At 42.5% G+C, this 26,213-nt stretch overlaps 1 long non-coding RNA gene across 2 annotated transcripts in view; it reads left to right on the forward strand.

Annotated features, from left to right (window-relative positions):
• LOC123374688 overlaps positions 1 to 26,213 on the forward strand; it is a 67,445-nt gene that overhangs the window by 16,902 nt on the left and 24,330 nt on the right. Inside the window, exons 2-4 of one of the 2 annotated variants that reach the window (XR_006581160.1) lie at positions 1,873 to 1,954; positions 23,995 to 24,074; positions 24,838 to 25,984. This is a non-coding gene — a long non-coding RNA (uncharacterized LOC123374688). Of the gene's footprint in view, positions 1 to 1,872; positions 1,955 to 23,994; positions 24,075 to 24,837; positions 25,985 to 26,213 lie in introns of those variants that run through there. The other variant, XR_006581159.1, reaches the window with a different exon arrangement.

A 26,213-nucleotide genomic window follows, 5' to 3' on the forward strand; every position in this document is an offset into this window, starting at 1 on the left:
GATGTCCTTATTGACTTCACATGGGTGTCTGTGACATCTGTCTTGGGCCCAGCCTTTTTAGAAGGTCTGGATTCTTGTCCTGTGTCCCTCTGTGAGACACTAGAATCATAGAATATCAGGGTTTGAAGGGACCTCAGGAGGTCATCTAGTCCAGCCCCCTGCTCAAAGCAGGACCAATCCCCAGACAGATTCCCTCCCCCCCCCGATCCCTAAATGGCCCCCTCAAAGATTGAACTCACAACCCCAGCTTTAGCAGGCCCATGCTCAAACCACTGAGTTATCCCTCTCCCCACTTGAGAGTTCCCTCTAGGACCAGCTTTTCTGAGCTATCTTATGGTGGGTTTTTTGTTTTTGCAGGGGAACTGGCAAATCAGATAGTTTGATATCTATATGCTTACAAATGCTGTTCTGATTCATTGTAAGCACAGCTAGTTGCCCCCACAAAATTTCCTCCCCACTCCCCCAAGGTGGAAACAGGCTTAACGTATGGCTGAAATTGTAGTCCTTAAATTTTCAAGGAGGGATTCTGCTCTCCATTCCAGCCATAAACTACTGCTCTAGAGGTGTGTTGAGGCTGTGATCCCCTTACAATGAGGCTGAGGGAGAATGGCTCCTTTGGGCCACCTTACATTTCCACACTACATAGCCCTACCCTGGTTCCCATTCTCTGAGCCCTGGCTACTATAATGTAGAGTAGGCCTGATCTGTCTAAATTACATTGAAAGGCCATTTCAGCCCCTGCACCAGCCCAGAATCCACCACTTCCACCTACTTGAGAGTGGTGTTGCCAGGCTTAATTTATTTTGTTTGCAGAGTGGTATTTTTAGAACTGCAGATGATGGGCACCATTCAAACCTGCACATTGTGGTAGTTTAATTTACTACGGCATTTTGCCTTATTTTCTATTCAGCCCAGGAATTACCTGCATTTTAATAGCATCAGCTGTACCTCAGCAAAAATGACTATTATAATAGTTTTTTTTTTAGTCATTGGTAACTAAATGGCATTTTTAATCTGCGATGTTTGACTCAGGGGTGGTTACTTGGAATACCCTTAGAGCAGTGTTTCCCAAACTTGGGATGTCACTTTTGTGTAGGGAAAGCCCCTGGTGGGCTGGGCAGGTTTGTTTACCTGCCACGTCTGCAGGTCCGGCTGATCACGGCTCCCACTGGCCACGGTTCGCTGCTCCAGGCCTATGGGGGCTGCAGGAAGGGTGGCCAGCACGTCCCTCGGCCCGTGTCTCTTCCTGCAGCTCCCATTGGCCTGGAGCAGCAAACTGCAGCCAGTGGGAGCCGCAATCGGCCGAACTTGCAGATGGGGCAGGTAAACAAACCGGCCCAGCCCACCAGGGGCTTTCCCTACACAAAAGTGACATCCCAAGTTTGGGATGTAGGCTTTCCCTACACAAGCTTGGGAAACACTGCCCTAGAGGAATTCCTGAATGCTTCCAGTGAACACACACATTCTGCAGTGCACTGTGCCCCTATATGCCATTCAGTGGAATACAGAGGCCGGGACCACCCCTCTCCCCCTAGAATATACACTCTGTAAAGGGATTTCCTCACAAGCATAGTCTCTTGCAATGGATCTGTCACTCTCCTCTTAGCCTGTAGCAGCCTGTCAAGGGAGATGGGGCATAGTTGGAACTGACAGTACTTGGGTTATTCTCAGCTGTGGAACAGCCATAACAGCTTAACATAGCTTACAGCAGCCCCAAGCCTGCTCTAATTTGTGCTGGGGGGCAGGCCCAGAACATGGAAGGCTCGAAAGTGGCATAAAATGACCTTTGCGTTTCTCCTTTTTTCGCACTGAGCACTGTAACGAAGCAAAGGGAGAATGTGGTGCATACTATTCACTGGTGTTCTTTTGCAGAACACATGGAATCCCTGTCAAAACAATGTCGTTAAGGATGTAGCAATATTTGTTCCACCATCAGTGGCTACTGAACCCACAAGTGAGTAATAGGGGATCCTCAAAAGACTTGCGCTTTGATTTAGATATGTAATGGGAGGCTCCATGGTGCATAGTTTTGTTTTGTTTTTCTCTTCTGGATTGAAAACATTTGCATGCATATTTTTTTTTTAAATCAAATATGTTACTGTTTGTGCATTCATTCTTCCCCGCCCCCGCCCTTAAATTTGATACTTTAGTTCTAGTTAAATGGATGTGGATTTTTTCATATATTGGCTTTTAAAAAAAATACCTCTTGATAGATCAAATTATGGTGCTGATTGCCTGTGAAAACAAAGATCAGAAGTCTGTTGCCCAACCAAAGTAGCACAGTAACCTTTACACTGAAATCAAATGGCTAAATAATGTAACCTTGAAAAACTAAAATGTTTCAGAGCACAGATGTACATCTTGGATGAAGGCTGGGTTCAGAAAACATTTATAACCAAGTTCAACATCTGAGCTTAATGCATCAATGCCAAGGCACTCATAAAATAAGTGGAAATTTCAGCTTGTAAAATGAAAGGCTAAGGAAATAAAGAAAAGAGGAGAACTGGTCCGAAATGGATGACAGAAGAACATAAATATTACTAAATGAAAAAGAATGTAGACTGATTAGAGATATAAAAAGAGATGAATATTGTAATGGCTAAGAAAATAACCGAGGGTCACATTCTACTTCCTTTAGAGTGAATGGGCTAGAGAGGGAGTGATACTGATCACCCACATATTCTATTGGACCAAATTCCCAAGTCCTTATTTTGCCTGGATATAGACCAAGAACAAACTTCCATGCCTGCACTGGGAATTTTACCTGAGCAATGATCTCGGCTTATGCTGAGAGATAGTTCAATCAGTACTAGATGCTCAATAACAATAAAAACGATTTGTGTTTTGGTCAACATACAATATGGGCCTGATCCAAAAGCTGAGTGGGATCACTAGAAATCTTTCCATTGGCTTAAATGGGCTTTAGAGAAGGCTCTCGTTCAGCCAGGAGTGCAAGCATATGGAACTTCAGGTACATGAATAGGTCCATTGAAGACATGAGACTAGTCAACTGCTTAAGTGACATGTGCCAGATTGGTAACTTTAGAAAGGCCAATCTAGTGTAACATATTTTTTGGTGCTTAAAAACTGAGTGGGCAGAACCCTTCTGTCTTGGATTCATGCTTGTTCTCTGCATATGCCTTAATGTCTGTAGCTAAAGAAGCAAGTATCTTTAGCAAACCTAGCAAAAATTCCCATTTCCATCTCCTCAGAACTGGCTTGGTGTGAAATTTCCCAAAGAAATTGCAAAGTTTTTCTCTCTCTCCAGCTAATTTTGGGATTTACTCATGTCCGGTTCAAGGGTTAACTTCACCTTTTGAAACTACACCCTCTCGCCTTCCTTGAGGGCAGCTGCTGAAGGTTTCTGGTTCCAGCCATCACCTCTCTTAGGCCTAAGATCTGCATCTCTCTTCTGCCAGATCTAGGGTTTAGGCTTTCAGTCCTTCTGCACCTCACTGTGATTTCCCTAGTGGATCTGACACAAGTCCAGTACCTGTGCTTAACCTCTCTCCAGGAGCTATAACAATGTACAGCAGTTACCAACCGACCCTCACAAAGCAAACTGCATTTAGTCTTAGAGTAAAAGCATTACAGAGAGAACCTAGACAAACAAAAGAACCTATGCATACGCTAAAAAGCTTACCAGAGGTCACCCCACCTTCAACCTAGGGCTGTGGTAGGTGTGTCTCTTTCAAACTGTACAACGGGGTTTACTCAGTTTTTAAATCAGGAACAAGAACCCAATTGGACAGTTCAGTGGCTCCTTTGTACAGCTTGGGCCTTTGATCTCATCTCTGGGAACAGTCAATGGCCCTCTGCCCAAAAGGTTGGGTTTTTTCATAACCATCATTGTGGAATTTGCATTTAACACTCCCCAGGGATTCTTCCACTTAACACTTATTGTCACAAAAGGCCACGCCTGTCTGGAATGTCTCAATATAGTCTTGAACTCTTTACACTTCCCGGGACTCATCTGTCCCAACCCCTATCAAGGCTTTGAACAGAACAACACCTTGGACTCCTCTAAGGTGTCTCTACGCTGTGACGATAAATCCATGGCACTGAGTCTCAGAGCCCAGGTCAGCTGATGAGGCCTTTTGGGGCTCATGTTCTGGGACTAAACGCTGCAGTGTAGATGTCCAGGGTCAGGCTGGAGCCAGAGCTTTGAGACCCTCCCACCTCAGGGGTTCTCAGAACCGGGGCTCCAACCTGAGCCCAAACCTATACACTGCAATTGTATGGTCCGGCAGCCTGAGCCCATGAACCCAAGTCAGCTGATTCAGGCCTGCCGAAGGTCTTCTATGCAGTGCAGATGTACCGCTAGTGGCAAGTCTATATAAGAAATTGAAGCTGCTATATCTGCCATCTTGGGGCTTGAATAACATGGGGCTACTCCTGATTGATTAACTTCATTTGCAGACACACTTATTCTAGAATAAGAATGCCTTGTTCCTGTTTAGCTTAACCTGCTTTCGAAAAGGAAAAAGCACTCTTTCCTAAAAGGCACTGTTCTCCCAGAATAAGTGCCTCCACACACCGAGGTACTTGGGGACAGCTAACCAGGAATAACTCTGTGTAGACAAACCCTTAGTCTTTTAGCTCAAGCAGGTGAGTCTTATTAGTGTGTGTGGGGGGTCCTGGTTCAGTGCCCACTGATGACTCTCCGTGTGCGGCAATTCGTTGTTATTGGGAATTCACTGACTGTCCATTAACTGATCTCTGGTCTTTGGCATAGCGATGTATTGCACTACTATCAAGTCACCAGCAGTCTGGCTAATGTGATTTTCATTTGAAAGGCAAGACCGATCTTGATGGCTCAGAAGATACAATATAGTAGCAAAAAATAGTACAAATCAACAATGGTTGATAGAGGAAGAGTAAATAAAGAAAATGAATGCAGCCAGATATAGCTGGGCTTTGATCACAGATTACAAAGAGTTCAGTGCATAAAAATCCAAAGAATAATAATGTCTTTGAGTTTACAACACAAGTCCATGTACATCACAAACTATAAAGGATAAAGAAGGGTAAAGGATTAAGAAAAGTGAAAGATAAGCCTTTGCATCATTAATGAAAAATGAGGAGCAGAAAGACAAATGACAAATTTCAGTGCACAGAATGATGATTTTGATGGGTCTTTATTTTACTGATCTGCTGGCGTGATACAATAAGAGGATTTAACTAGTAAAAGAGAACAAAGGCACAAAACTAGTATGTGCATAACAGTTGCCAAAATGAAGATGAGCTAAGGGGAGCTATTAAAACATGAGACGCATATAGGCTAAATCATAAACCAAACACAGTTGAAATCTAAACATATTACAAAAAAGCAAGCACAGTCCATGGGAATACTATCCCAGTCCTAAGGCAGCTTCTCCTTACAGTACCTGTTGGAGGCCTGTTTAACATAGACTGGGCATAGTTTGACCCCAGGGTGACCAGACAGCAAATGTGAAAAATTGAGACAGTGGGCGGGGGTGCGTGTGCGTGTGTGTGTGTGTGTGTGTGTGTGTAATAGGAACCTATATAAGAAAAAGACCCCAAAATTGATCCTGTCCCTATAAAATCAGGACATCTGGTCACCCTATTTGACCCACACCCACTGTAAAGATGCATGAATGCCGTGAGCAGCACCAAATGTTTTGGGGAGTGACTAACATTGATCATTTCTTGAGAAAGAGTAATGTGTGTTTTGTTGATTGTGGACCAATTTTAGTCCCCTTGTTTTGCACTGGCAGAATAGTTTCTGGACCCACTAATCAACTGCTATTGCTCCAGTCCCTGTTTTTACCCATAACCATGGTACCGAATTCTGTACCAAGAGCCTTCTAGTCACATAGTTTCCTATTGGTTTTTTTGTCTCAAATTTCTTTCTTTTAGGGCTGGCAGAAATTACAAAATACAGATCTGCCAAATGCTTGTATTTAGTTCAATATACGTTTAATCTGCTATATTCTGGCAGGTTTGGATGTTGTTAAATTGCACAGCTCATTCCCAGGAAGATTATTTAGCACCGATAGTGGTCTCCATTGTACTCCTCTACCTTGATGCAGTAGCCCTTTGGTCCTCATTCGTCAGGAGTTTCCTTTTCCTCTCTAGGGGAAACTTGCTAAGGCGAGATGGGATGAATTTTGCCTCCTATTTATTGCTGCATCTAATCTGTTCTCTGAAGCACTTTACCACTTCATTTCTGGGCCATGTAATGGGGGGAAGAAGGTTTTTAAAAATCTAGAGACGATAAATCGTTGGTAAAATCAATAGAATTAATCTAAAATTCCTGCTTGAAGGTTTTAAATAGTCTGTAAAACATGTGGCACCTGCAAAATGTACCCAGAGTCCCCCAGGAGTCCCTGAGATGTAAAGCCAGCCCTATTAATAGCATCAGTTACTTCAAGCAAGCACTGAGGAGGGGCCTCTGGCCTCCCACTCCAGCCTCCAAGAGGTAGGGGAGAATGCCTGCAGGGCAGGAGCAGCGTAGTGTCTCCATAAGTGGCTCTACACTGCCTCATCTCATGGGCCCTTATAAAGGGGGAGGGAGACATGGGGGAGGAAGTGGGCTTACAGTACTCGGTGCTATGGGGTTTCAGAGCTGCCAGGAAGCCCAAAGGTAGCCTGGATAAGGCTGTCTTAAGTTAGTAGAGCCCCTGGGGCTGCTCTACTCTACAGCCCAGAATCAGGTGATGGAAATTTTGCTCCCATGTCATCCTGGGGTGTGCTTTCTGAGCTGTGTTTTAGGATGCATAATACAGTGTCTAGTCAAACCTGTAGGTGATCATCAGGGTTTGAAGTCCTAGAATTCAGAGTTCTGGACTTGCACGCTAGGAGCTGCAGGATTCTTTTCTAGTTCCAATTTCTAGCACCTGGAAACATAAGCAGCATAGTAATGTAAACTATTCCTGATAGCCTGTAGAACAGTGTTTCTCAAACAGGGGTCGCCACTTGTGCAGGGAAAGCCCCTGTCGGGCTGGGCCGGTTTGTGTACCTGCCACGTCCGCAGGTTCGGCCGATCGCGGCTCCCACTGGCCACGGTTCACCGCTCCAGGCCAATGGGGGCTACTGGAAGCAGCGCGGGCCAAGGGACTTACTGGCCGCAACTTCCAGCAGCCCCCATTGGCCTGCACCGGCAAACCGCGGCCAGTGGGAGCCGCGATCGGCCGGACCTGTGGACTGGGCAGGTAAACAAACCGGCCCGGCCCGCCAGGGGCTTTGCCTGCACAAGCGGCGACCCCAGTTTGAGAAACACTGCCGTATTGTGCTTGAAATACCGGTCTTATTTCTCATAGGTTAACCCTATTGCGCAAGAATACTCAAAGAATAAAAAGAAAACATAATTTATTTGTAAAAAATCTTTTCTACTAGCCTATGCAAAAATAGATCATGCTGTATTAATTTATTTCAGACTGGTTTTGCTAGCAGACTCTTAGTTAGTCTGGTGGTTAAGGAATGGCAGTAAGAATCAGAAGATCTAAAGTCTGCCACTGAATTGTTGTATGATACTGGGCAAGTCTCTCAAATAATTGTCGCCTCAGTTTCCCCATCAACAAAATAGTAATTGACTAGAGCTGGGTGGGAAATTTTTCCAGATTTAATTCCCCCCCCTCCATTCTGTATCATGATGAAAAAATAGAGGGGGGGCTCTCCCCAAAATAGCCTAAAGCTTGTTCATTAGGGCACTCCCCTGAGATGAGAGTCCCTTCTCTGAATTGGGCAGACCAAGGACAGAAACCTGGGTTTCCCACATCCCAGGTGAGTAGCTGAACCACTGGCCTATTGGCTGGTCTGGGGTATAGGGAATTCACCCTTGGTTTTTTTGTCCCGTCCCTCCCCGTCCCCTTTCTTTTGTTTGGAGCAGAAATTATCCTATACCTGAGAGCATTTCCCAATGAAAGTTTAATCAACACTGATACAAACTGTCAATTTTCCAACAACAAAAAAAAAGTTTCACTGATAAATTCCTGACCACCTCCAATAATGACACACACCCAGTTTTTTAAAGCACTATGCAATTTTTTCACAGAAGTGCTATCTATGTGCCTTATATTATTACTGCAATCTCACTCACAGCACAGTTTGATAACAATAACCTGCTCCCAGGGGTGTATTAGAGACTATTGGTACATGCCAGCGTATGTTCTGGCACACAAGTTCAGGAGAAGTATGCCCATAGCTTATTAAGGAAACGATTGAATACGATTAGAGTATGGGCTATTAGTTCATCTCTAAACAGACAAAAACACAACAAACCAACAAAAATCAATTGGTGTGAGGTTTTATGCATCATATCCTTCCACTATGACAATGATAAAATGTTTTTTAAAATATATATGTATATTAATACCTTCTACTTAAATAAATAAATACATTCAACATATTATTTCAAAATACAACTTATTTTATTTTTTTTAAGGTTTGTTTTTTGGTCCCCTCCGTCCATCTCCTGTACCCAAAAGCTTCACAGGCATTTTTGCAGCAGTTGCTGGTCCACCAACTCACTTTATTTCATAAAATCTATTGCTGAAATTTCAGCCCTATTCCCCTAAATTTGGAAGATTAAACAGCTCCCAATTTAGGTTCTGAACCAGCAAACAACCTTGAAACTGACTAACTTCCTAACTTGAAGTTTATTTTTGTAAGAAGCGAAAGCTTCAAGATTTCCTTTGCTTGGATCCAGAGTTTTCTAGAGTGCAGGCTGTTTCAATCTTGTGGTATGTCTTAGCAGAGAATGACAAATATGCTAAAATGTGCTAAATTATGCATTGCTGTCTTCAGCAATACACCTCACTGGCCATGAAAGATTATGAGGGGAAACCAAAACGTTCATTTTAGGGGCTCATCCTACAACCCTTTCTCATGTAAGTGTGAGCTTCCAGGGGTTGGTGCATATCTTTTATATCAGTTAGCATGTTGCTGACCGCTTTCAATGTCCAATGACATCAATAGAAGTAGAGGCTTCTCAGCACCTTGCACAATCAAGCCCCAGGAGAGCAAGTACCAAATAGGCGGCTCTGTTCCTGTACATTACTAGCGTATTGTGAATTTCCGTAGCTTTTATTTTCTCTCTTGATTAAATTATGAAATAAAACCACCTAGCAGTAAGAGCATGGGATCCCTTAGGCGGAAGGGAAAACAGGCTGACTTTTTGAATTTGTAGAGATTAGAGTCAATCCTACAAATGTGTCTGGGCCTAGGACTTAACAGTGCTCAGCGCCTTGCTGGATTGGGCTCTTGATAAATAATAAATAGTGATATCATTTATTCATCTACATTTCCCTGACTGCCCACTGTCTTGCACTGTGTGCAGTCATTTACACCAGGTGCACCTTGTGTTGTCATGCAAAGTGAATACAAAACACTACCAGCAGGGTAAGTGAGTGGAGCGTTTTGCTTTGGTAGCACACTTTACATCGGTTTTGTACTCGCTTTGCACAGCTGTGAATGACGACACACGGCACAAGGCAGTGTTCGATCAGGCCTCAACTGTGCAATTTATTAAAGGATTCTAGTTTTGTGTCATTCATAGAAAACTTATTACTTAATGCAGGTCAAATACTATTTTTGTAGTATGAGGTTTTAAATAGTGTCTTGGAGATCAAATGTTTCCACTAGAACTATTCTATATAAAACTCCCTGTTAGTGTTATTTTGAAAGTAGATGTGATTTATTTATTAAGCATCAACAAATGTAAGAGGTCTGTCTCCTTGTCACCTGCTAGATGCTGGTGCATATTATACATTCTCTTTTTACATGCTGGATACATAATTTGGACCTTGTTGATGCATTTAGGGGCCAGCACATCTAAGGCTGAGCAACCATGAGTCAGGCCAAAATGTCAGGGAAATAATATGAAGCAAAGTGTCTTTCTCCAGTCATTCTACTTGATGTGCATAGCGTAGTTGGCTGAATAGCTTGAGGGAAAGTATAATACATTGTAATAATCACATTCATCATTTTTCTTGCTCCGTGTGAGGATGCTGTCTTGAGACAATGTTGAGATCATTGTAAACTAAAATAGCTTAAGACAAGGCCAAAATAAAAGCCACTAAGAATACCAGTGGGCCATTTTTGGAGGTAATTATGGTCAATTGGCAGTATTGTATAGAGAACACAAAGACACTCTTATCTCAATTTTTTTTTTAAAATCAGGAATTAATAAAAGTCAAGTAATCCTGATGAAATAATGTTACTTTGTATATAGCACTATCCCCGAACATAGTGTTGTCTGTAACTATCGGACTAGAAATGTATGTAGCCGAATCAACGAAGTACTGTACGCAGCTGGATGCAAAATATGACATTGCTTATACAGCACTACGGTGCAGTAGGCAGAAAATTGCCATTTAAGAGGTTTGGAATTCAAATATTATAAGACTATCAAAGGAGAACACGTTAAACAAGTATTGTATTGTAAATATAAACCATTCTGAATGAACCAACATAAAATCAGCAGTAAAATAGTAATACCCTTTATTAAATGTAACCATAAAATTTAGGCTTATTGAAAGCGCATATAATGCTCCCTTCCAGCCCTAGTTTGATGTAGCAGTGGGGTTTGAACCCTGGATCCACAGCAGTAGCAGCATGAGTTTCTGCTGCTTGAGATAAAGGAGCAATTCTTTCACCTCTTTTACTAGACTCTTCTCTTAGGTGGAGCAGCAACCACAGGGGGGCAAAGACAAGCGCTCTGATAGTGTAGGTTACACACACATCATTTTCACTTGAAAGATTTATAGTCACCATTACTAATGGAACGTGGCATTTGTTGACTGGGTGGTGTACAGTAGATACAGTCTGATGTTTGCGCAACATTTGACTTGAATATAATATCTGCTGCCGTGTGAGGATGCCGCAAACCTGAGATGAGTGGCACCCATCTGAACAATTCCCCGAACAGACTCCCAAGTTTTAGGCTCACAACTAGTTGTTGTTGTTTTAAAAGTTCTGATCCTAAATTCCTTCCACACCAGCTGCTCCCCCTGAGGTCAAGGCAGTTCTAGGTGTGTCAGGAATACGAGACTGAAGAATTTCAGATAGAACTGCACAAAAAACAAATGACGGGCAACCAACTAGAATACTCAGCAGACAGGCTACTGCCTCTCCATCTATGCAGGGCAGATTTATGTGAATCTCCTGGAGAATGTATAGATGGGTGTACAGTTTTAGAACAATGAAGAGGAATTATTTTCAAGACTGGATTCATTGATAGCATGGCCTTTTACCATCCCTACAAGGCGTATGTTGTTGACAACGCGTACATGGCCTTTAATTTCTCTTTTCTTGTTTTCCCCCTGCCGCAAATGTGAGACTGGTAAAATATGTCCTTGGTGCTAGGTAGGTGGGAAATTGAAGGCTTCTTAATGCTAAAAAGTTCAGTTGCAAGCCGGGCTTCCAAACTATGTAGCAACTACCAAAGGTCTTAAAAAATGTGATAATTTTACTGCAAAATGGATAGTTCATCTCTATAGAGCATAAAAGTGTCATTGATCTCTATGATAAATTGAATCTCAGTATCTGAAAATATAGACCTTGTTTTTTTTCATTAGAAGGATGACCTTGCTTCTATTGTAAATCAAAAGTAACTGGGGATTTGTGGCTCTTATAAGAGCTACAGGGGAAAAAAAACCCCATTATTACCTTGGAGCTGCAGACCATTTTGGAGTTGAAGGAATCGAAGGGGTGAGCTCTTCAATTTCATTAGGTTTACATGGGGATAGATTTGATTTTCTGTCCAATACTATGTATTGCACACCTTCCAAGGTATGAGATGAAGGGAGCAGCAGTAGACAATTGGTCTCTTACAGGGAGGGAGAGAGGAAAGGGGAGGTTCTGCTTCAAGAATTATATCCTGATACTTAAAAATAACTCCCAAAGTTGCTCTCCAGCCTGACTCCTGGTACCAGCTTTGCATTAATATCCTATAGAGCCATCATTTCTGTTTTATTGACACATACTTCAATGATGCACAAAGCCAGACAGTCAAAATGTATCTAACTGTGCTTCTTTTACACTTTGAACCGGACTGAACAATTATGTTATAATTTGACATAGAAAATGGCTTAATTTCATAAATGAGAAACATGCATATGGTTTTGACTGGTGGTGCATTTCATAGCTTGGGACCCTCTCCACAAGTGACCAGTGCAACTGAATTTCCTAGCGCCAGTGAGAATCTTAGCACCATATTTTCAACTACTTACATCCCGTTAACTAAACTAGATAGAATGAGAGTGAGTTGTTAGCTCTTTTCATCCACTGATCTCAAATCACTCTTCAGAAGAAACATCTTTATTTCCATTTTACAGGTAGAGAAACTGAGGCACAGTGAGGTTAAGTGAATCAGAGAAGAGGTCAGAGGCAGGTCTTTTAACCCATTCCCAGTGCACTGCCTTATCCACTAGACCATGTTGGCTCCTTACTGTAAATAGTTTTACAAGGTACCTAGGTATGGTCTATATAAACACAGACAGGAAGAGAAAGCCAGAGCCTAGAAATGTTTTTCTGCCGTTAGAAAGCTGATTTTGCTGCTGCGGAGGTTGAAGCTTTGCTTTGGTGCTTGTAACAATCACAAGACCCTCAGTAATGCTAAGGCCTAACAACTGTTCAGGCAAGTGCACTATCAGATCTGCCCATCTTTTTATATAAGGGAAGATGAGGTTGCTTTTAAAGTTTTGCAGTAGCGTGAGAGTTTCATGAAGTGGGGGTATGTGTTGCTTTCTGACTGAGGCAAATGAAGTGTGGTAATGACAGCATTGAGAAGATGTGAAGGTGACAAGAAATACTGGGGACTTTTCCTTTAATGTCTCATTTCCGCATTTGGCAAGGATTTGGCTAGATGGTGTATGTCCTGATGAAATCTTAACTGTCCAACTAAACAAGCTTTTTGCTTGTGCTAATTTAATAGGTCACCACAAGGGCCTGATCCTACATTAATGCCATGGCACAATCTGCCCAGTGGTGCCCCTCAAATGAATCACCACTAAGTAAGACAGTAGCTTGAGACTTTCAGAATTAAATCCCAGCAGAGGTTCCAAGTCGCAGATGAGAAGGCTTCAGACTGATAGAATCAGATACAGCTGCATCTGTTTAGTCTTAGACCTGTTGTAATAACTGGGGCTTGACAGGCCTACCCCAGTTGTAAAACTCTTTAAGAGGGGTTCTATTACTTTTCGTGACAGGGTGAGTGCTTGGGTTTTTGTTTTCCCAACATAAATATTGTTCTTTTAAAATTACTTTTTTTTTTTTTTTTTTTACTGCCTAACCTGGGACTGCTGTGAAATCTTTCTAGCTGTTCAGACTATACCCTACATTCATAATCTCTCTAAAACACTTGGCTTTCTAGAAGTTATTGGCAGGTGTTTCACTCTCAAAAGAATTTAAAATCATCCTGTGCTTACTACAGCTTGGGCCATTCTTGTGTTATGCAAAAATTATTTTTTGTTTTGGCATTTTGCAAAATGAGCAAAACCTCCCAGTGCTTTTGTGTAATTTTATGAAGTCAGGAGTCAAGATGTGCCAAGCCTTGATTTACCTAACTCCATGTTCCTCCTATAAAGTCTGTTTTCCCTTAACTGAGGTCTTTTCAATGTGTCCAAGGGCTCACCAAAAGAACAGGTAGAACCTAACAAGATGTCTAGGTTATTATGGTCTGCCCATCACCAGATTCTAGGGCAGAGTCTGAGTAACTGAGTTGGCACTTTGGATGAAATCCGACCCCAACTGAAGTCAATGAGAGTTTTGCCATTGACTTTAGTGGAACCAGGATTTCACCCTTGGGATCTTTTGTGGAAGAAAAGGGCCAGGAATCCTGTTTGACAGGTCACAGAGCATCAGCAGATGCTCAGAGCTGGAGCTGACTGTTATGAGCCTACTCCAAAGGCCACAATCCCATCATGCATCTTAATTGTCTCTAGCTCCAAACTGAACAATATATCCATGCAGCATGCATTGTTTGCCCTCCGACCCCTATGATCCCTGCTTCAGAATCTGAACTGGGTTCCTCAGCACCCGTGGAAGGGAGGTTTTGCCCCTTCTTGAAATCCTGCTCACCACTCTACAGCCCTGGCAGCAGAACTGATATGGTTCTGCTGTGCAATGGGTAGGAGGGTGTAAATGAGTTATATAAGGGGTACACAACCCTTACCTGGTGCTTAGCAATGAAGTGGCTCTAAGGGCATGGCTACACCTCCAAATGTAGAGCGCTTTGCGTAAACCAGCCTTCATAGAGCGCAGTAGGAGGAGCACTGCAGTCTGTCCACACTGACAGCTGCAAGCGCACTGGCGTGTCCACATTTGTGGCACTTGCGGCGACATTGGGAGCGGTGCATTGTGGGGAGCTATCCACAGAGCACTTCTTCCCATTCTGGTTCTGTGGCTTGTGGGAAGGAGGCAGGGGGTTCAGGACATTCTGGGTCCTGTCCCAACACCCTGTGATGCATTGGTTCGCATCCCAGCAATCCCTCTGCTTTTGTCCACAATTGGCACCATCTTTCAACATTTTTTGTACTTTGCATTCTGTCTTCCCTTTCAGTCTGCGGGAATGGAGCCCGAATTGCTGAGGAATATGCTGACGAGTCTCGTCAGCACATCACATTTGGCAGTCAAGTTATTCCTTAAGATCCAAAGTGACAGCGAGGACTCCGACGATGATATTGACTCGAGTAATGCATATGACGCGAGATTGCTTGTAGCATTCATGGACATGCTCACCACCGTGTAACGGTGCTTTTGGGCTCAGGAAACAAACACTGAGTGGTGGGATCATATTGTCATGAAAGTCTGGGATGACGAGCAGTGGCTGCAGAACTTTTGCATGAGAAAAGTCACTTTCAGGGGACTGTGTGAGGAGCTCGCCCCCACCCTGCGGCGCAAGGACACGAGATTGAGGGCTGCCCTGATGGTGGAGAAGCAGGTGGCTATTGCAATCTGGAAGCTGGCAACTCCAGACCGTTGGAATCGTGTTGATGCAAGTTTGCAGGGCCATTAATCGCATCCTGCTCAGAAGAACCGTGACTCTGGGTAACATGCATGACATTGTGGCTGGCTGTGCACAAATGGGTTTCCCTAACTGCGGAGGGGCGATAGATGGGGCGCATATTCCAATTCTGGCACCAGCCCACCTAGCCTCCGAGTATATTAATCGGAAGGGCTATTTTTCTATGGCTCTCCAGGTATTTGTGGCAAGAGCAAGGGGGTGGGGAATGGTACAATCACAGATTTGGGTATGTCCTGTTATCATACTCAGCTTTCCTGCTTAGAGTGCTGTGCAATGAGTGCTGCACTTCAGGATGACTATACTGCATGGTGATGGGGTCGAGTGCAATGGGTAAGGGTCGTAGTTTTCAGGGCTGGGTGGTGAAGCTACGAATGTTGGATGCAGCTGGTGGTGATAAGAACTCGGATGTTGGGGAAAGTGGGTTGGAGGTGACATGGGGGCACAATGGAAAGAGTTTTGGGACAAGGGCTGCAGGGGCGGGCGGGCGCGGTAGTGCTCCGCCTGCATGGCTGTGGGCACCTGGATCAAGTCCGCTTGGCGCTCCATGATGCTTATCAGCCGCTCCATGCTTTGGTGCCGGCAATCTGCAATCTGCTGGCGGATCCTCCTTTCACTCTCCCACCACTCCTGCACTTTTTAAGGGAGCGCTGCATAACTTCATGAAGCATGTCCTCTTCGCTTCTACGTGGCCTCTTCCTAATTCCTTGTAGCTTCTCAGCTGGCGATAACATGGACGGCTGAGATCTCGAGGTTGCATCTGTAAAGGCAAAATGCAACACTTAACAGAGGCAGCATTGTTCACACCAGACAGAACAATGATTCCCCTGTACTTAAGGAAGGCAAGCACAGTGTACACAATAGCATAATTTGCCCGTCCCAAAGTGAATGCATATAACCCAAAATCATGAGTAAGCACAGGGTCAAGGGGGACTGATTGTTTCATGGCCATACTGTCCTCTGGGTTTCTGTGCCTTGGGGAGAGCCAACAGCTGCAGGGGGCCCCTATACTGAACACTGTCCCCACCTTTTCCACAGGAGTTTGTCCTGGAAGATAGCTCGCTGCTGAGGGTGACCTGGGAAACAAGGGAGGGTCTTCTACTACCAGGGTCAGCTCCAGGGTTTTTGCCAGCCCAAGCGGCGAGGGGAAAAAAAAAGCCATGATTGGCGGCAGCTCCACCTCATCACTTTCTTCTTCGGCAGCACTTTGGCGGCAGGTCCTTCCCTCTGAGAGGGACCGAGAGACCCGCCGCTGAATTGCTGCCGAAGAGCCTGAAGTGCTGCCCCAAGCACCTGCTTGCTGAGCTGGATGAGGATTCCTTCCTCCAGTGCCAATGTGCCCAGAGCACAGCTCCCAGCATATAGGCTGTGTGCTGGATGGGAGAATTTGGACCCTAATGCAAAGAATTCAAAGGGGTGGGGGGACTTGCTTTGTATGTTTGGTGTGTCTTTTATTTCTTTTCAACACATTTCAGAGGGAAAGCATCTAAAAAAACCAGCCTTTGCCAGGAATCTTCACAAAAGCCTCAGGGCAAAAATGCCTCATCGTTTTTCATGGCTTGGCTATAGGAAGTGTGTTAAAAGAGCTATTAACGGCAGACTGCAGTGCAGTGTAAAATGTATTCCAATCAGGAACTCTCATTACAAAGAAGAGCACCTCACTGTTCATTGAGAGTGATATCATGTATCACAATAACAAGTATAAGAGCCAAACAGGATACTCCATCCTTGACAGTCTGATGTAATCAGGGAAACAGGAAGTGTCACTCATTGTCTGAATGCAGGAGAAAGTCCAGGAGACTTTCAGGTTTGTTTTTTTCAGGTGTCCCCCTGTCTCTCTCTTAGCTGGGTTTTCCTATAGGTTAACATTAACAGGACTTTTGATATTTTTTTTCAAAGGTGATGAGCTTCAAGTTTTTAGTTGGAAGGTAAATCAGTTCCCTTTCCCACTTCTCTCAGAGTTGCAAAATGCTAAATACTCTGCTCTTGCTCCATATCATCCTTTTCCTCTGAATTATCTGGCTCTCCCAGAAGCCCAGAGCTCCATGAAGGCCAGCCCCTGTGCTCGAGGGAACCCTATTGACTATGCTGCAGATCCTGATGCAAGATCAGGCCCAAAGGTGGAGGTAAAAGATTTTAATAGGCCTGTTTAGAAGAAGCAGTGTTAATAATGGTAAGAGCAGTGGGCAGGGAAAGGACCTCTTGAATTCCTCTCTGCCCTGGATCTACTGATGACTCACAGGTTGGCTTTGGGAAAGACACTTAATATCAGTTCTTCTCTATACAGTTTGACATTGAGATACAATTAGCCCTTACCTTTTGTGAGGCTTAATTTTGTTAACATTGATAAAGCTCTTTAAGAAAATAATTATTAGCATTCCTAGAGCACTTTGCATTTATAATGATTGCTGTTTAAAATCTGCTTTGATGAAAGATCTCCATTAGCTAGTGGCTGCAGGAATTATTAGTTTAACTTGGTTTGGTTTTGACCCTGATGATTTTTATAGGAGATTTTTGTTAAAGGCTATTTATTTCTTTTGGGTTATTTAAGAACTAGAATTTAAACCATTACTTTGAAAAATGTAACAAACTAACTCTGTTTATTTTCTGACTAGGAAAAATACCTCACCAGATCTATGAATATTTATCTCTGTAACAACTCAGCTAGTCACTGTAATTTTGGCTGACAGTTATGGCAGCTTCATAATAACACACTTTTATTATGTTTTCTACAAGTGGGATCACACATCTGAGTAGCTGTCTTTGAAATACTCCTCAGGTGAAGTAACCATTGCACCTGTTTCAGTTTATTGTTTTAAGCCCTTTAAGAACATTGGCACAGATTTCAGAAGCCAATTGAATCGCTTTTCTCCAGGGCACAGTAAAATAACTTTATTAGGGATTATAAGTGGTGTCAGTTTGTTTCCTTTCTCATTTTTTATTAAGTCAGATTAGTTATTCATCTTTAAATCCCTATAGTTACTGAAACATCCCTCCTTAGAATAGAACCCACAATCCTATATTGTACTTAGCAGAATATAACACATGACCTTGATAAAACATAGAAACTGATGCCGTTGGATAAATTAGGATGTATATTAGTTTAGTATAGCCCCAGTGTTCTGGTATGTAAGGGCTCCTTTGCATCAGTCCAGTTGTGCAATTCTGCTCTAAAGCCAGCTTAGGCAGCCATTGGATGATTCTCCCTGCAAAGGGGAATCTTTGCATGGCCAGGATGCTTTTTGCAGCTGACACTGGCAGTGTGGCCAGGGAAAACAGCTTGTGGCTGGGGCTCCCTTATGCCCTGGTGATGCCTGGCTGTTAGGATGGATAGCCCATTGGGGCATCAGTCGGAGGAGCCTGCAAGAAATCAGGGAAGTTACACCAGATTTACAATGGTGTAGCTGAGAGCAGAATCTGGCTCCTAGAGAAGATTGCTGGCTCTCTAGTTCAGAAGAGCTGCTGGCCTGGGCATAGCGAAAGGTGGCCCACATACCTTAGCCCTTCATGCATTTCCACCTCCCTCTCCTGAAGTTAAGAAAACAAAAGAGATTTATCCAGCCCTGGAGCTACCCTAGTTCATGGGGGCTCCGTAACATCTGCCTTCTCAGGAAATCATCTTGTTTCTAACCAATATTCATAGACTGATGAAATTGCCTGGGTACACCATAGATATTTTCAGTTGGTTAAAGCAGCTTATGTCAGCTCAAGATCTACTTGATTCAGACCATATCGTAGAACAATTTATGCTGGTAGCCTAATCTGCCTGTACCTTAATATAAACTGGACACTCGCACAAAGGGCCTACTTAAAGAATACCACCACTGAAAACTATTCAAAAGGGAAAACTTATGGGGCTTGCCAACATAGAGGACAAGCAAAAAAATGGCCTAGGATAGGTGGGGATGCTAATTCCTTGTTTGTGCCCTTATTTGATGGTGCAGGATGGATTCAGAAACAAATATAGAAGACAAGCTGCTCTGAGGCTACACAGGTGTGTCTTTGCTTTTGGAAACTGAAGTGATTTGGGGGATTGTGAGTTTAGCACAGAAGTTGTTGGCAACTCCACTCTTGTATTCCAAGTTATTCCAAATACAGGAACTATGCAGTGCAGATATGAAACTGCTAGGGGATAATGAGTAGCAGGTGGTTAACTTCTCACAGTGTAGTAATCTCTACAAAAGTGGAGGTAGCTTTAAGTGGATAAAGATGAACATATATACTGCTAGTCATTTCCAAAATAGCTTTAGTATTTTCTCATTCTTTAGGTGCTATGTTTTTAAGAAATACTATAGAACATGTGGAAATTCCTACAGTGAATGAAATTGTATTTTTTTTTTTTTGCTTGGGAACTAAATGTAACAAGAATTTAATAATTCATAAATTGAGCTTCAGCGTCTGTTTAATAATAGATAGACTGTCATGCCAAGTTCAGTTGGAAACTTACAGAGCATACATTTTTATGTTTTCCTTCAACATTTCAGAGAATTACAGTATCGCAATCATTATTTTGTATTTATGCTCATTTCAATATTTTATTCCTTTCAGGTTGTTTTAGGAAATAAAAGTTGCAGCTTTGGGGAAAAAAAAAGAAACTATCTTCAGTTTCTGAAGGAAAAGAGAACATATCAGAGGAGTTTTATTTATGTATACATTCATAAATGATTCACTGGACTTTTGGCTGACAGGATAGTTTCATAATAACTTTGTTTATGATGTTCCTAGCAGTGAGCTCAAACGTTTGAATAACTCTGTAGGAAAGACTTGTGAAGTTGGCTAACAATTATACCTACAACACACCGGTTGGGTTTTGTCCTCTTGGCAATAATCAGATTGGACTTTTTTAACATTGTTTCTCGCTGATGGGGAAATGCCAGAAGGAACACACCAGTTTGACATTTCACTGATACAGAGAGGAAGGGCTGCCTTGGTTAAAGTCTAAGAGAACTAGCAGAGGTTCTAGTCCTCCCCACCTCTGCTACAGACTTTCCGGGTGCCACTGGACAATTCCCTTTGAGCCAAGTCCTGCTCGATTACACCACATGTGTGAAGGAACAGAGATTCAGTGGGACTGGAGAAGAGAAAAGGTGAAGAAGATTTTAATATCCTGTGGAGATGGCATGTGATGGTAAGCGCCACCCCTCACCCTCCCCGGGCTGTGCCTTACAGAGACCAAATCTACGCATGCTTTCTGTTTGCAAAAGTACTGGCAAAGTGGTCAGGATGGGCCAGTCATTTATTTTATTATTAATACTGCAGAAGTGCCATTACAGGCCCCTGCCTCAGGTCACAATTTACTGTTCAAACACAAAGCAATTCCCCTGACCCAAAGCAGTTCACAGAGGCCTCTCTCCTGCCTGGAAAGAGGATACACCCTTCCTTTCAATCCCTTGTTGGGCCATGCGACAGGCTTTCCTGGCTGTCCTACTCTGACAGCCCAGTTGTGCTAGGCACTGGTCAAACACCTATGAAGAGACAGTCCCCACCCCAAAGACTATCAATCGACACAACAGCCAGAAGTTGGAAGAGAAAACGGGGACAAGGAGGTGAAGTGACTTGCACAGGTTCACATAGAAAGTTAGTGGCACAGTTGGGAACAGAACTTTGGGCTTCTAAGAGTGTGTATATATACAGTGCAACAGGCAGAGTAATTACCGGTTTGGGTAGATGTACTTAACGCTACTTTTGCTGCGGCTATTGTGCTTAAAATAGCAGCATGGTTAGAGTCACAGTCTAGCTGCCAGGGTACAAGACTGAGAACCTAGCTATGGATGAGGGGGGCCTCGCCCACTCTCCTTGCCACTGTTTCCCCACTTCTGTTTTTAGAGCACTAGTTCAATCCAAGCTCATGCATGTTCATCTACCCAAAATGGAAACTACACCTGCAGCTGAAGTGTAAACGCATCCCAAGTCCCAGTCTGGTGCCCTATCTACTGGCGCACCCTGCTGATTTTTTGGCTTCCATATATTTGAGATTGGGTTCAGTGAGTCTTCTACATAAAACCTCTTCAATGCCTTGATGAGAGACTACTGAAGTAATTGCATTGCAGTAACTGCTGGTTTTGAGGGAAAAAGGCCCTTTGTAGAATTTTTCGGTGGCTTCTTGAAATAGTGGAATGGAATCTCCCATGAAATAGGTACACATACAGGTAATTATTTCTTTAGGGGGAGAAAAGCATCAACAAAAGAGTTCCTATGATTTTATTTAAGCTCTTGCACTAGCTGAAAGTTTGATCCAAAGCCCATTGATAGATGGCTTCTGAATGGAAAGGCTTCTATTGACTTCAGTGGGCTTTAGATCAGGCCTGAATGAGCAGCTCCTTCTGTCTGTTATTTTGTAGACTGAGTGCCTTGAAAGAGAATTTCCTTTCTCCTTCTGCTCCTTTTCTGATCGTCTGTGTTCATCTGCCTTTCCACCCGTGCTCTTTTGTGCAATGGGAGTTAGCACTAGAGTCAGTGAGAGCAAATGCAGGTTTTTTTTCCCTTTTAAATTGCCAGTAGTATATTTGTTTTTAGTGTCATCCCAACGTGAATACTGCTCAGTTAAAGGGTTCAAGGTTTATGACCTGAACTCAGTGGGTCTAGGTTTTCACTTCCTTAGACCAGTTTTATATTTGGAGTTATATTGGCACAACAAAGTGGAGAATCAGGCTCTATGTATTTAAAACAAACAAAAGGCTTCAGTATTTATACAGCTAAGTGCCACAGTATGCAAAATGTTAGAAGACCTCTGAATAGTGGCAAGTGAAGTTTCCTTTTCTCTGTGTGTGTGTGTGTGTGTGTGTGTGTGTGTTCATCCATTAGTGCTGAAGGAGCAAAGGAATTATAAACACCATAAATATTCATAACAGATTTCTGTAGGACTTGTAAAAGCTGATAGGTATGAAGAGTAGATAAGAATTTCACCGTTGCTATAGCTTCAACTTAAGCTATTTAAAAATCATGAATTCATGTGTCCTGCTAATCAAAGATGCACAATCAGAATGTTTAGGAAATCAGGTTCTTTGTGGCTAGCTATTCCAAGCATGGAGAGATACGTTAGCATTTACAGTGTATTAGCTGACAAAAATCAATAGAAACTTTACCATGATAAATGCTTCCACATACAAAATAAGTATTAATCTACATTCCATTTTGGGATATTCAGCACATTTGAAAACATTTCATTTTTGGTAGAAAGATTAACCTGGCTGGGTATTTGCACCAACTCATTAAGGATATTAGTATTAATTCGTATAACAATTAATGTTCTACATTTAGGCCTTATGCAATAATTCATTCTCAAAATCTTCAATGAGAACGAACTAGCTTAAAATGAAAATCCAATGAGCTATATTTAATGTTTTCCTTCTAGAACCTGAAAACATTTCTTTGTGAGGCTTTAAACCAAAATGCAAGCAAAATGTGTGGATGTATAAGGACTAGAATGTAAAATAACATTGCAGCTATTATCATACGATTATATACATTATAAGTACTTACCTGGACTACTGAGATTATTATTATTAAATTATTTATTATTTGGTTTGAGGTAGCACCTAGGAGCTCCAGTCACAGTCCAGGGCCACGTTGTGCGAGGTGCTGTACAACACACAACAAAAAGCTGATCCTTGCCCCATAGAGTTTACAATCCAAGTAGCTTGAACCTCAGGTGGTGTAAACTGGCGTAATTTCTGTGTCGTCAGTCCCGATATTAGCTGAACAGGTATGACCACACTTCTGGTCACCTGATTTTTAAAAATAGCAAAACTATTTTTCTTTTTCACTTAATGTTGCAGCAAATGTGTGTGTGGTTTTTTTTCCTTTCTCATTGAAAATATTGCCAGCATCTTTACGCAGAGGAGAAAGCTCTAGTCTTCAGTGCTGATGGAAGAAAATAATTTGAAAGTAATAGCACGATGGTAAGAACATTCTGATTAAAAATGCAAGAATATTCAATTATTCCATCTAATAGACCATACGTACATGAAAAGCCTATCTTCATTCTTCTCATCTTGGGCCCTCATTCCTGACAGAATGATTGATTGATTGGCAAGATTCCTATTTCTGCAACTTTCATCTGTCTTCAGTAGTTTCATAAATGTTGAATTAAGCACTTTTTAGTGCAACTTATCATAGCCTGAAATGTTCGTGGAAAGTATCTGACAGAATGGATTCCCCAAGTTTTTGAACTTCGGCAGCAGTATCACATAATACATTTGTCTGATTAGAAGCACATGTTTTGTCTCATGAGCTTCTCACCATGAAAAAGAATGTCACCCCCTCCCCCCCAAAAAATCAGACTTACAATTATTTGCATATCCTATTTTGCTGCTATGACTTTTCTATTGGAAAATTCATACATACACTCTGGGAAGCCCCTGAATGTTTTAATTGATGATGCTGAATGATATAGTGGATGAAATTGCTCTATATTGTGAATATCGGAACAACTAGATGTAGCACTGTGACAGTAAGATGGAAATAGATAAAGGGTTAAATCCCGCTTGCCTAGATCATATGAGTAGTCTCATTGGCTTCAATGGGAATACTCATGTGAGTAACATACGCATGATTTGACTTAGAATGAGCACAATATTCTAATTGAAAGTGATGTTCTTTGACAGAATTTAGATGCAATATATATTTGTTTTTTGGCAAATAGACTCCAGCCAATTCATATATATCATTTGAGCTATAGATACAACTTCAGATCATTTAGTGGCTCACATATTTTTTTAGATGCCCACCACCATTGTTTTTAACAGGCCTTTTCACACGCCAACATTTGAACTATTTGTTGCTGTGATGCGACTTCTCTGTTCTCTATTTCAGAGAAAGTTGTGATTAATCCCTTTTTTGGTGCAAATTATCTTACCATTGATGTAAGTGATCATCTGCCCCTCTGCTGTCAGCTGCAAAGATTTCAAACTCATGGAGTAAGGGGCTACCCAGCATAAGGATGGCAAAATCTGGGCCAATAGCATTTTCAGTTTTATTTGATAACTGCCACCTTGTCTCTTTCACAGTTCCAACTAAACCAAACTTCAGTTCAATTCAGCGGAATCTCTCAGAATGATTATTCTTGGAGCTCGTCAGAAAACAGAAGGTATTTTGTGAAAATTTTCACAAAGTTCATCCCAGTTTTTTCCAAACAAAAATTGAAATCTCTCCACAGTGGGATGACACTTTCATCGAAATGTCAACAGGCTTAATTGAAATGATAAAATTTTAAATATTTTCAACCTACTTGATTTACATTAAACAGGGAAAAAGCTGATTCTTGGGTATTCTTCATAATTATACTCACACGCCTTAAGTTAGTTATGACTTTTCTATATTGCATTCCACATTTATGCTTGTCTTTATTTTAATATGTTAATACTTACAGTGATATGAGGTGTTTGTACAGCACCTACCACAATGAGGTCCTGGCCATGACTAAGTCTCCTAGGTGATATGGTAATGTAAATAATGATGATCAGACAAGGAAAGTTGTTTCTGGACAAGAGTACAGCGTGCTGTTCACACTGGGTAAAAGGAGGGAGTTTTAAGACTGGCCAGTGGCAGTCAGAGACCTTTGTGATCTAGACATGCCCATAGGGTCCACTCATCAAATTGCTTCATCCCATTTACACTCATACTCACAACTTGCTAGTAGTTGTTATGATACAAACAGCTAGTTAAACTTGAGGCTATTTTTGTAGCCAACGGCAAAAAGAACATATCCACACCTTACTGCACATGGTACTGCTGATCTTAATTAGTGGTCTCAGACTGCCTCTGGCCTGTTTCCTCCACAAACACCTATATGTCAAGATACTGGCTGGGTTGTGATGTCCTCTGTCTTTGACAGACCATTATCTCATTAGGGCTGTGCTCAGAGACCTTCCAGGACCCAGGAAACAAGAGAGACCAGTGATCCTGATTTGACCACAAAGACTCATGGACTCCAGTTTCCTGAAATAGGACCCCATCCCATGAGGTGTTGAGGATCTGCTGAATCATTATCATTCTACCCTGGCCTTGGCCACTGACATGTTGCCCCCAAATGACCCCTTCCTCCCCATTGTCCGCACAGATCTCCTTGGTTTTCTGACATACTGTGATGGATGAGGAAAGAGAGGCAGAAACTCGAGCACTGATGGTGGAAAACAAAGGCTGATTCAGACAGGATGAAACATAACAAATTCCTCAAAGCCTATGCTGAGGTGGCATTACAGGCCAAGGGAACCTTCCTATCAGCCTCTTTTGAAGCTGCCAAATTGCTCCTCAAGTTGTTATTGTGGGTGGTAAACTGCTCCATTAAGCCTGAATATCTACAGTCTTCACCAGAGCCACACCAAGTGCTGCAGAGAGCTATCGTCCAACTTTGCTGAAAACAACATGAATATTTGGGAAGCCTTCTCAAACAGCAAGGGATCTATCTTTCTGCACCACCAACTAACAATCCACCTGCACGCCCAGAATTGAGAAGTGAATCTGACCCATGTCCTTCCTGGCTTGTGAAAGAGAATCATGAACAACTGGTGCCACTCCCTGGTGAAACAGCCAAGCATCATTTCAGAGAAGAAATCTTCCCTTCCTCCTCTGAACATGCAGTAGTCCAACCAACAGTGAAGAAACCCACCCTGGATACTTCAGTCCTAGTCAGCTACCACCCAGTGTCAAACCTCCCATTCCTGAGCAAGCACATAGACAAGCTAGCAAAAGACCAACTACAAGCTCATCTAACTGACGCCAGCACTCTAGACGTGGCACAATCTGGATTCAGGGCTGGACACAGAACTGAGGCCACTTTGGTGGCACTGATGGATGATCTCATCCTGCCAATAGGTACAAGACAGACATCCATCCTCATCCTTCTGGACCTCTCTGCAGCATTCAGCATTTCTTGATCATGTCTCACCTGAGAGGTGGTAGGGGTCCAGGGTAATGTATTAAAATGGGTTGAGTTCTTCCTGAAAGGACACACCCAATGAATAGTTGAAGTCAATGGAGATATGATGACGACACCAGCACAATCTGCCCCCTTGGTTTTGTGACTTTGTTAAAAAAAGCATGGTTTCCGTGACTCCTGTTGGAACTTGTCTGAGTTAAAGTTTCTGTTTTCCCCTTAGTGACGTGACTCTAACAATCATGTGTACGAATGCTATACTTTGTTAGAATGCTCATCTGTTCTGGAGCCTTCAAGGAAGCCTTGGATCACATCTGCTGGCAACTCTTGTGTAGTGCTGTTTCATTAAAT

The sequence above is a fragment of the Mauremys mutica genome, chromosome 7 (assembly GCF_020497125.1).
Source record: "Mauremys mutica isolate MM-2020 ecotype Southern chromosome 7, ASM2049712v1, whole genome shotgun sequence".
Taxonomy (NCBI): domain Eukaryota; kingdom Metazoa; phylum Chordata; order Testudines; family Geoemydidae; genus Mauremys; species Mauremys mutica.